This window comes from Lipotes vexillifer, unplaced genomic scaffold (assembly GCF_000442215.2).
Source record: "Lipotes vexillifer unplaced genomic scaffold, Lipotes_vexillifer_v1.1 scaffold44, whole genome shotgun sequence".
NCBI classification, from domain to species: Eukaryota; Metazoa; Chordata; class Mammalia; order Artiodactyla; family Lipotidae; genus Lipotes; species Lipotes vexillifer.
This window is the reverse complement of record NW_006787415.1, coordinates 692,240-702,821: the sequence shown is the minus strand read 5'-3', so window position 1 is coordinate 702,821 and position 10,582 is coordinate 692,240.

Here is a 10,582-nt window from a genome sequence, read left to right as displayed (position 1 = left end):
CCAAAAAAAAAAAAAAAAAAAAAAAAAACGAAATGCTCAGCATAAAATTGTGCAGAGGACTTAGAAAGCCACTACAGTAATGGGATATCAGAGAGTTAAGCTAAGGGGAAAAGCTTTTTTGGATACAATAATTAAACATCCTAAAACTTACTGGGATACATGCTTCAAGCCCTATGGCACTTACTCTCAGTGTTTTCCAGTATGTGGCTACTGCCATCAGAACCACTTGATAAAAAAAAACAGATGCTTGGCCCAGACCCAGACCTACTGAATCACAATTTCTTGGGCAGGGGCCTGAAAACCTGATTTATATTAAGCTCCCCAAGTCATTCTGATGCACAAAGAGATTAAGAACTACCACTCAGTTTTAAAAGGTACTTAGGAAACATCACCTACCCCTGTATAATCCCATTTCTTCCTCCCCACTATGGCTAAGACAGAATATACTGAAAATGGCAACAATGTCAGATACAACTCAGGACTGTGTAATGATCCAGGGGCATCAGTGATGAGAGAAATGTCTCTGTAGCTTTTTCATTAGTTTTCTCATTCTTGAAATTCTCAAAATGCTTTATTGTCAGAAGAAGTTTGGAAAAATGATGTTTAGAGAGCCTAATATTAGCTTGACAATGATGGTTGTAAATAAACTTAATACACATTCATACATTCTTGTATACAGCTAAGGCCTCTGTGGCCCAGTTCAATACATAACATCTCAAAACACTTAAGACAGCAGAAAATTGTTTAGCCAAAATATTTGAACCTGATATTTAAAAAGAACAGATGTTCATCTTTTAAACTAGAATGAATTAAGTAACATGTATTTCTGATTAAGTACATTCACTGAAGAAATTTGGAGAACACTGAAAAGCATAAAAAACAAATCAAAATACATTAAATATCAGCCTCAACTAGAATGTAAGTTCTATAAGCAGAAATTTTTGTTTCAGGCATTGCTGTATATACAATACTTTGACTAGGTCCTGGCACTCAAATTGACTATTCAGTATTTAATATGATTGAAAAGAAAATAACTATTGATATTTTGACAAATATCCATCCGTGTCTCTTCTCTCATAAGCAAACATCCATTTATGTATCCCTTAATGTTTCACTCCCTAGAACTTACTAAAATTTAAAGAACGTGTCTATACATATATTTTTAAATTTACCATCTTCCCTCTGGAAAGTTTTTATTAATTATACACAAAACTGTACCAGATTGTCTTTCTGTTTGTTTGCTTCCTTTTCCAAGTACTGTGGATAGTAATAATTTCCTATTTTCACTTACTTTTTTTTTTTTTTTGCGGTACGCGGCCCTCTCACTGTGTGGCCTCTCCCGTTGCGGAGCACAGGCTCCGGACGCGCAGGCTCAGCGGCCATGGCTCACGGGCCCAGCCGCTGCGCGGCATGTGGGATCCTCCGGGACCAGGGCACAAACCTGCGTCGCCTGCATCAGCAGGCAGACTGTCAACCACTGTACCACCAGGGAAGCCCCACTTACATTTCTGATGATAATTTTTCATGCTGTGGTCATCTGCATTCTTTTTTGGTAAACACCTGGCAATTTCCTATTTGCCCATATTTCTAATATGAAAAAAGGAGCTAAAAAAAAAGAGCTGCCAGTTTAAAAAAAATTGCTAACAAGTCTTTACATTAAAACGTGTAAGTTCCTTTTAATTATATGCTGCAGAATTTTCCAAAGTTGTTGTTTGCTTTTTAATATTATAGCGTTATAAGATTTCGCTTATTTTGTGGTTACATTTCTTAGTATTTTATTACCTTTTTCAAAGCTGAGATAAGCTTAAAGTAATAAAATGTGCCTATCTGCTCATTATGTATGGGGGATCATTAGTTTAGAGTTCAATTTGGTGAAGCTGTCTTTATTTTGGGAAATGGGACCTGACTTACGGTATCAAACTATGAATAAATGAGTGAAGTATGCTGCAACTTCAAAATTATGAGAAATTTGTGAAGAGTTGGTCATGTAGTGAGTTAATAATTGATGAAAGAAATACAAGTTATAAGCATGCGTATTTGGAATACTTTTTACAATGTGGTACTTAAATGAGCTTATTATCATTCTCTCTTCCTTAAGATTGAATGAGGTAAGCTTAGAAAATGAGCATCGATCCTCTGGCCTTAGTGGGCATCTTTTCGAATCTCCCTTGTTAATGGATATTCTCAGTCTCTGACTTCTTTCTGACATTATGGATGACCTTTCCATGTAAGCCCAGGCTACCCTGTCAATTAGCTTCTGAGTGTGCTTCCTTGAGAGAATACAAACAGTATATTTAGAGGCTATAGGTATAACCTTATATTTCCCTGAACTTACCAGCTTACCTTTGTCTGTCCTCATTTTAGGACTGACAGTAAAATCTGCTATGAGAATGCAAATAAATTTAGTTAAATTTTTTTTATTTATTTTTTTTTTTGCAGTACGCAGCCCTCTCACTGTTGTGGCCTCTCCTGTTGCGGAGCACAGGCTCCGGATGCACAGGCTCAGCGGCCATGGCTCAGGGGCCCAGCCGCTCCGCGGCATGTGGGATCCTCCCGGACCGGGTCACGAACCTGCGTCCCCTGCATCGGCAGGCGGACTCTCAACCACTGCGCCACCAGGGAGGCCCTAAATTTTAAAGTACAAAAAGAATTCTCTCTGTGTTGCTTTGAAAATGACCTAGAAAGTAGGTCCAATTCAGGATAGTGAAAATTCACTTTGGTTTTAATATTTAGGTGAAATAGTGCATACAAACTAATGATTTGTTATAAAATTTAAATAATTCTCTCAATATTACTACTAAATTTCATATAAAGTTTGTTTTTAATAATCTGAGATCACAGAAATCACTAGAAATCACTGGGAAAAAATGCACTGTTGTATTATGACTTTGCCAAAAGTCTTTATCTCATTAAATTTATTATGTTTCCTAGCATTCCCTAAACTGAGTGTCTGACTCAATTTTTTTAAAAAGTAACATTTCTGAACACCTAAACCTAAAAATTGATTACTAGCAGGAATTATGGGTAAGTCTCACTTTTGAATTCTTTGATGAATTAGAAATTCCCTCACGAGTAGATAAGTGCCTTAAGATGGGGCAGTTTCATATTATGTCTTTGTATCCTGAGTTCATCTGACATGCAGAACATACACACACATACAAATCATTGTTCAAAAATTAACTCTGCAGAGAGAAGGATGGCTGGAGACAGAACGCAACCAGAAGAAAGAAATATTAGCTCTGCCAGCCCTGTTTCAGTCATATTTTTGACTATTTATAATAAAGGGAAGTAAACAGATTGGAAAGCACCACCAAATACCAACAGTTAGGTCTGCAAAACTCTCAGCAAAGCTGTGGAGTTTTACTCAAGTCACTCATGTCCTCTCCCCTACACAACTGCCTTATTCAGGCCTCACTGCTTTCACAGTGCAGAGGGAAGCACTAAATCCAAATATTCAAATGTATGCATTTATACAGAACACAAATAAGTTGTTCAAAATCCTCTCAGGAATTTGTATCAAATACTGTATACTTCTTATAGCTGAAGACAGTAGGCACACCAATTAAAAAATGATTTTCTGATTTACAAATTTGTATTTTACTAAACAGTAAGTAGTGAGTCCTCATTTTTCATACCTTGGATCAGCTTTTCTTTATGTGAAGTCACCAGGTCTTTGAGCTCTGGTTAGCAAATAAACAATATCCCCTCAAAGCTCTGAGGAAATGTGAACAGTCTTGATGTGGCCTGGTTAGGAAGACATGAAAACCCACTGAACAAATCACTGGCGGAGATGAGTCTGCATTTCAGTATCTCATCCGTAAAGGAAATTCAATGAGTTAATTTCTAAGCCTGGATTTACTGAAAAATTCTTAATTTCCAATTAAGCACTCACTATTTCTCAGTGTATTTCACCATCTAGGTTCATAACAAATCACATACAAGATACATGCCTTTCCACAAACAAGAGAACAGAAAGCCAGGGGGGAAATACTTAGAAACATGTTATCAAAACAGACTCCAAAAGGAATGTTTGAAAATACTGCATCTCCTTTCACTGAGCTATTACCACTTTCTTCAAGTGATATTTAGATTACATGATCCATTTTTATAAAATGAAAGGTGAGATACCATCATAAGTTACATCCCACAAAGGCAGGGTCTTCACTTTTCTGTAAATGAAGATTTATATGGAAGATAAATAATAAAACATGAGAGATGAGCTCCTCTGGATGAAGCAGTGTTGACAGCCCTATTCCCATATCATGCCCTGAAGGGGCGCCATAGAGCTTCTAGTGCACGTGTTCCCGGACTAGAATTCAAGCATGCTTGTACTGAGATATGGATGTTTCCAGCCCTCTAAGCAGCCAAAGCATTTCAGTATGTTGCCTCTCCTGATCAAGCTTTATCAGTTTACCCTAAAGTACTCTAGAAATGTTAGTTTTCCTTTTTACTTGCACTGTGATAGAAAGATTGAAAACCACTGTAGCACGACAGATAAATTAGCCAGTTAAACTTGAGTTAACAGGTGTGACCTGTTGCCACTGACAGAAGAACCTTAATATGGATCTTAAAGTACATGTGATTGGGATTGCACGCCCACCCACCTGAATTTGCTTGCCAGCCTGCCCCACAAGGCTGAATAAACTGAATCGCTCAATTCAACTGCTTACTTGGGCGGGGGCGGGCACTTAATTTTTCTCAGAAGATCATTTGGCTTATTGGGGTACCTCTAGCTCTTTATGATAAGCCATGCCATCTGCATAAGAAAAGGTAGCTATTTTTCTATTTTGTGATTGGAAGGCATGCAACTAGTTCATTAAGGGGGAAAAACATGCCTTAATTTGGGTAGAAGTTAAAGAAATTGGAGCCAAGGTCTTTGATATACACCACTTGAGGTGAATATCTTCCATCAGGAGAAGACCTGCCCTGTCAGATTAGACTTTCAGAAGTATTCAGAGTTGAGACTGTGTTAAGTGCTTTAAAACATTATATGAAGTTCTCATAAGTAACAAGATCTTCTTTTTTAACAGTTGAAAACTCTGGAGTTCACAGGAGTGATGATAAAATTCGATTTATTCCAGGTGATCTCTAAGTCCTAACAGATAAGACAACCTGGTTGGTTGAACCATTCCAGTAGCTTACTGTGGGCCTGTGTGTGGGGGACTAAAAGCGCGTGCCCTTCACCCCATCAGAATTCTGAGCTCTGTGAAAGTACGTTAAATGTGGATGCAAGGTCCCCAGATGATTTTGCTGTATAGATAGAATGAAAACCAAAGTGAAGGGCTGCCTGTTTACCAACAAAGGCAGACTAATTCTTAAGTCCATCTTCAAGAGTGGCAGATGAAGAGTTACTTAATATCAATGATCAGAAAACATTCAGACCTAGTTCAACTAACAGCTAACATTCAGCTAACAGTTTTGGAAGCAGGCAAAATTCTCCTAGTGCCTTTTTCAATATGAAGTAATTATCAGATGACTCCATACAAGAAAGATGTATTGGGTGAAGACAGTTTCATAGAATTTCAAAGTGGAAAAAAAAAAAAAACTGAATTACAGGTGTGTTTTTTTTTCTAACCCTGGCATATTAGATTCACTTTGGGACAATTTTTTAAAATACTAATTCCAGGATTTTAACCAGAGATCAATTAAAACAGCATTTCCAATGACAGACGTGAATATTAGTACCTTTTTGAAACTCCCTGCTGATTTTTATGCGTAGCCGTGATTTAAGAACCACCGTTCTAAGGTTTTAGAGTGAGGTTCAACCTGTCACTTGATTATTAGGCAATGCTTCTCTAACTTTAGCCTGCATAGACTCACCTGGGAATTTTGGTAAACCACAGATTATGTCCTGGTAGTACTAGCATGGGGCTTGAGATTCTCTATTTCCCACAGGTATGATGGTGATGATTTGAGGGGCTCGTTGAGTAGCGAAGTCTCAGAGCACTGGTTCTCAAACTTGGCTGCACATGTATCAGGCCTACCTGTCCCATTTCATTTATTTGTATTGCTTGCCGCACCCCGTGGGCAATCAGGTTTGAGCGCTTCGGGTTACGCAATGCCTACTGCACATTAACCCCAGGTCACCTGGCACGACTAGCAATACCCCAGCACAGCTGCCTTTAATCGATACATACCACGAATAACTGGTCTACTCAACAGAATTTTTTTAGACATTGCCCTGGTGTATGTATTGTGAGCTGTCCTTCCCCACAGCTGATATTTAGGAATATTCAAGGGTACGCAGTTAGTGGGAGAGCCCATAAAACAGGGTTCATTCATACCAACTCCTAGCTCAAGGTTCTTAACCTCTCCGTGTAAGGATAACACAAACAACCTGACAAGGTTATGAGTATTAGGGAAGTCACAGCATCTAAGTACCTGGCTCAGAGTAAGTGGTATCAAGCTCCTATTACTGCCCATTTTGTACGAAGCCCTTCACCTGTAGTTGGGCATGGCCAGTGCAGGTTGTGCAGCTCGTTTTAGACAACTAGATTGTAAGCTCCTTCAAGGAGTAAAATGTCCTAACCTGTTAAGGCAGGAAATGTTACAAATATTAAAACAAACCATAATATAGATTATATATTACAATATAATTGTTATCTATTAAACCAAACTAACCAGCCAAAAGCCAAAGAAACAAACCCTGCCAGAAAGAATTAAAATGAAAAGGCTCCAGGCCCTGGATTTAAAAAGCCCTAACCCGTCTGGGGAGAATTTGTTTTCCAGCATTCCCCAATTATGTCCAGGACCTCATCTCTGTACTAACCACCCTGTGTGACCTGTTTTGTCTCTCACTAGACTGAACTTCCTCAGAACAGCTCTCTCTCCTGGAGACATTCCCCAGCAGGGAGGCTTTCACTGGGTAGGTATTCAATAAAGCAGTACTGAAAGAACAGATGAACCCATATATATTCACTCCAGAAAACTTGGTAGCCAAGGTCTGCTTGCAGTCTATTTCTTATGTGTTAAAATACTTCAAAACCTGTGCTGCTGGTCTATCAGTGACAGAACGTGTTTGCTGGATAATGTTAATATAAATAAACCCCATGTACCGGAACATCTTTCCACGCTCTAAGTAGCCAAAACAGAGTTTTGTGTACAATCTAAATTTTAACAGTGATAGCATGATTGGATTTTCCAGAACTATTTTTGCTATTTTGCAAGTTAATGTGGACTCAAATCATTTAACATCTTCCCAAGTATCTTTCATTTATAAATTTAGTAGTTCTTTCAATTGAGTAGAATTTTTCAAGGGGTGAAAAGTAGATGCTTAACCTATTTTTGAGAAGTTTCGACCAACAAAGCTGATCTTAATGTAGTACTCTTCAGCAAAATTTGTGAATTCACAGAATTTATTCCAAAATCTAAAATAAAAAATCTGTAAAATGTGTTTCACAAGATTAATGAGCTCTCATTCATTTGTTCTTGAAAAAAATCTCAAACAATGCATTCAATCTAAAATCTCTAAGCTGGTCCAGACATTCCATAAAGATGATAATTTTTTTAATGAATGCCCTTATGCCTTATATAATCATTGGATTTTTTTTGTTTATCAAAGAAAATGAGGTAACATTTCTTGGTCACGCCTTTATAATTGTGTTTGAGTTAAGGTATGTCTCTTAAAATTATAAAGGGCATCGTTGTTTGAACCAATACAATGATTCATCTTCTCTCCTAAGAATCCATTTAACACTTGAGGGGAATCAGCCATTCTGTGCTTGTGTTGCTCCATTTTGTAAAAATTCTGAGGCTCAATTTTTAGCCTTAGGCAACCTGTTCAGTCTTATTTTAAATGAAGGTTTTCAGAAAAGTATAACCCTAATATCTAGATGAAAGAGTAGATATTTTTTGTCATCTCATCCAACTCCATTTCCTATACAAGAGAACCTAGAGGTGTCTCAGAAAGGCTTGTTGAAGGCTGCTGCAGAGAGCTAGGACAAGAACCAGAGCCCTGCCCCACTACCCTTTCCACTCAAGTTCACCACACCTGTCTGCTGGGAGGTAAGTCCTCCTTAGAGCTCTTGTACTCCTCCAGGTCTTGCTGGGTGTGCCATGTCTTCAAGGCCCTGAACACTTCTACCCAGCCCACTTCTCAGTCTTGTTTATGCAGCCAGTAACCTTGAGTAATGAGGTAACAGCTTTTTATGGACAAAGATCAGGCTTGCTTACTGTTTGCTATAAAAGTTCAGTGTAAACCCACTGAGTGCATGGCATCTCTCTGGCACATACTGCATCGCCCCTGTGGGACTTAGGTGTAAAGGCAACCAATGGACACATGCTACTGCTCACACTGCTTGCATAATTAAGTCCTTTGTCTCTGATCCAGGAATGTCATGTCTTCTGCTAGCATCCATGAAACAGTAGCATGGTCATGATCTTGTAAGAAGTGTACAATCAAATCCCAAGAATGACACTGATTTTAGCTTGAAACTTCATGTCTACAGGTTATCATAGCAAATGATTCAACTAGATTTATTCAGAACATATGAGATTGGTCAACATAGAAAGAGAACAAGGGTGACCGTATAGGTGTGTTCCCATTCCTCTTAATTCTAAAAAGCTTTTGTGCTAATTTTGGTTCTAATCATGTCACTGAAGACTTTTTACTCAAAGCTAACTAAAATATTCAGGTATTTAAAAGAGATGGATTTAGTTTTAGCTAAGTATAGTTATTTTGTAATTAAAATATGCAGAAAGTAATTTGTCAAAGTCAATATTCACCATAGACAAATTAAGCTTCTATTTATCTCTGGAAGATTTGAATACAGAGGTTGGGCGAGTTGACAAAATTTCTGACTAATTACTTTTTTGAATGCATAGCTAAATCAATTTAGTTAATATTTAAAGGGAGACTAAAGACAGCAAGACGGTTGGCATATAATGGAACACATCTTTCTCAATGACCTCTCTAAAGAAGTATTTTAAAATGTTTAGTCTTCAAAAAAAGCTATTTATAGCAAACAGAGCATAAAGTTGTCTATATAGAAATTTTTTTAAAAACTTGGAAATAAAGAATTCCCACTTGCCACCCATGAGTCACACATCATTACTTGCTCACAGAGGCTTCCCTCGCACAATGACTGGCTCTCGTGATGGCAAGAGGGAGTACAGCATAGTAGTTATGGCAGTTACAGCAGTTTCTAAATTCTAGGTTAAAATCTCAGCCTTCTCACTTCCAACCAGATGGATGACCTTGGGCAAGTTACTTATTCACTTAGTTCTTCAGTTACGTTATATGGTTGTTATGAGGATTGAGTTACTTAATATGATAGACGCTCAAATGTTAAATTTGATTCACTTTAAAAATCTGAAGTATACAATTTAGAACTGCAATGAACCTCACACATGGTACAGTTCAGTCCATTTCTTCATTGTACAAATGAGACATTTGCCCCCAGTGTTAAAGCTATTAAGAATGGAGCTGGGTCTACCATTTCAAAGCTTTCCATTACACAATGCATCACATAACCAGTGGCTCTTTCTCCAGTATTTAAAGGCAATCCCCCATTCTTCTCTTTCCTGCCAATTCCCTCCACCAACAACTCCAACCATTTTTTTTTAATACGAAAAGAAAGGTATGTGATAGATAAACACAATGTTACATCTACACCATGCTTTCTACCTGCAGGAATGAATTGCTGGAATCCAATATGGACATCATAGGACACAGTATTTAAGTTTTGCCAAATTCTCCAAAAGAAAAAAGCACTTATTGGCATACAAACAATACAACCAAAAAGATGCTAACATTTGGGTAATGGCTAACAATTTACACCTGCCTTCTTTGTATGTTTCATGTATTATTTCTAGGTCTTAATTTCTTGGAAAAATCCCCACATTTCCAACATTTAAAAAGCATTCCACATTTTTAGTTGGGGCTGCCAAACAGGCTATTTTGTGAAAGCACAATATACGTCTTCCAGAAGTCCAATTCAAAGCTGCGTGTATTCAAACTACGTTAACAGTGAGTATTTGTGTATTAACCATAGGTTCTGAGACACATCACCTTTCATTTCTTGCATTTACTGTCTCAAGTGGGAGGAACAATTCAGCAAGGAAACAGCTGTGAGAACAATGAACACATCTGAAGCCAAGGGACTTTCACAGTTTAGTGAAATATACTGTGCAACTAACAATTATATCAAGAAACGAAGCCTCATCTATGACAGGTATGCTCTAAGTTGACTATTTTCTGCAATGAAAATGACAAAAAGCTAACCTTACAATGAAAAATGCTACATAATTAATACAAGGGACATACACTTTCCCTCCCATCCCACTTTTCTGGAAATAAATTAATAGAAGCTAGATTTATTGTCTTGATGGCATCCCACTTATTTCCTTCCTCTTTTCATATAAACATGATTGCAAATCAAAAAAACCACAACAAACAAAAAAAGTACATTAATTTTCAATTGCTGTGTAATGAATTAGCACTAATTTAGCAGCTTAAGAGACATTTACTACCTCATAGTTCTGGAGGTCAGAAGTTCGGGCACAGCATGGGGGCCATCTCGGCTCAGGGTCTCACAAGGCAGAAATCAAGGCATTGGGGGTCCCGCCCGCATTCTTACCTGGG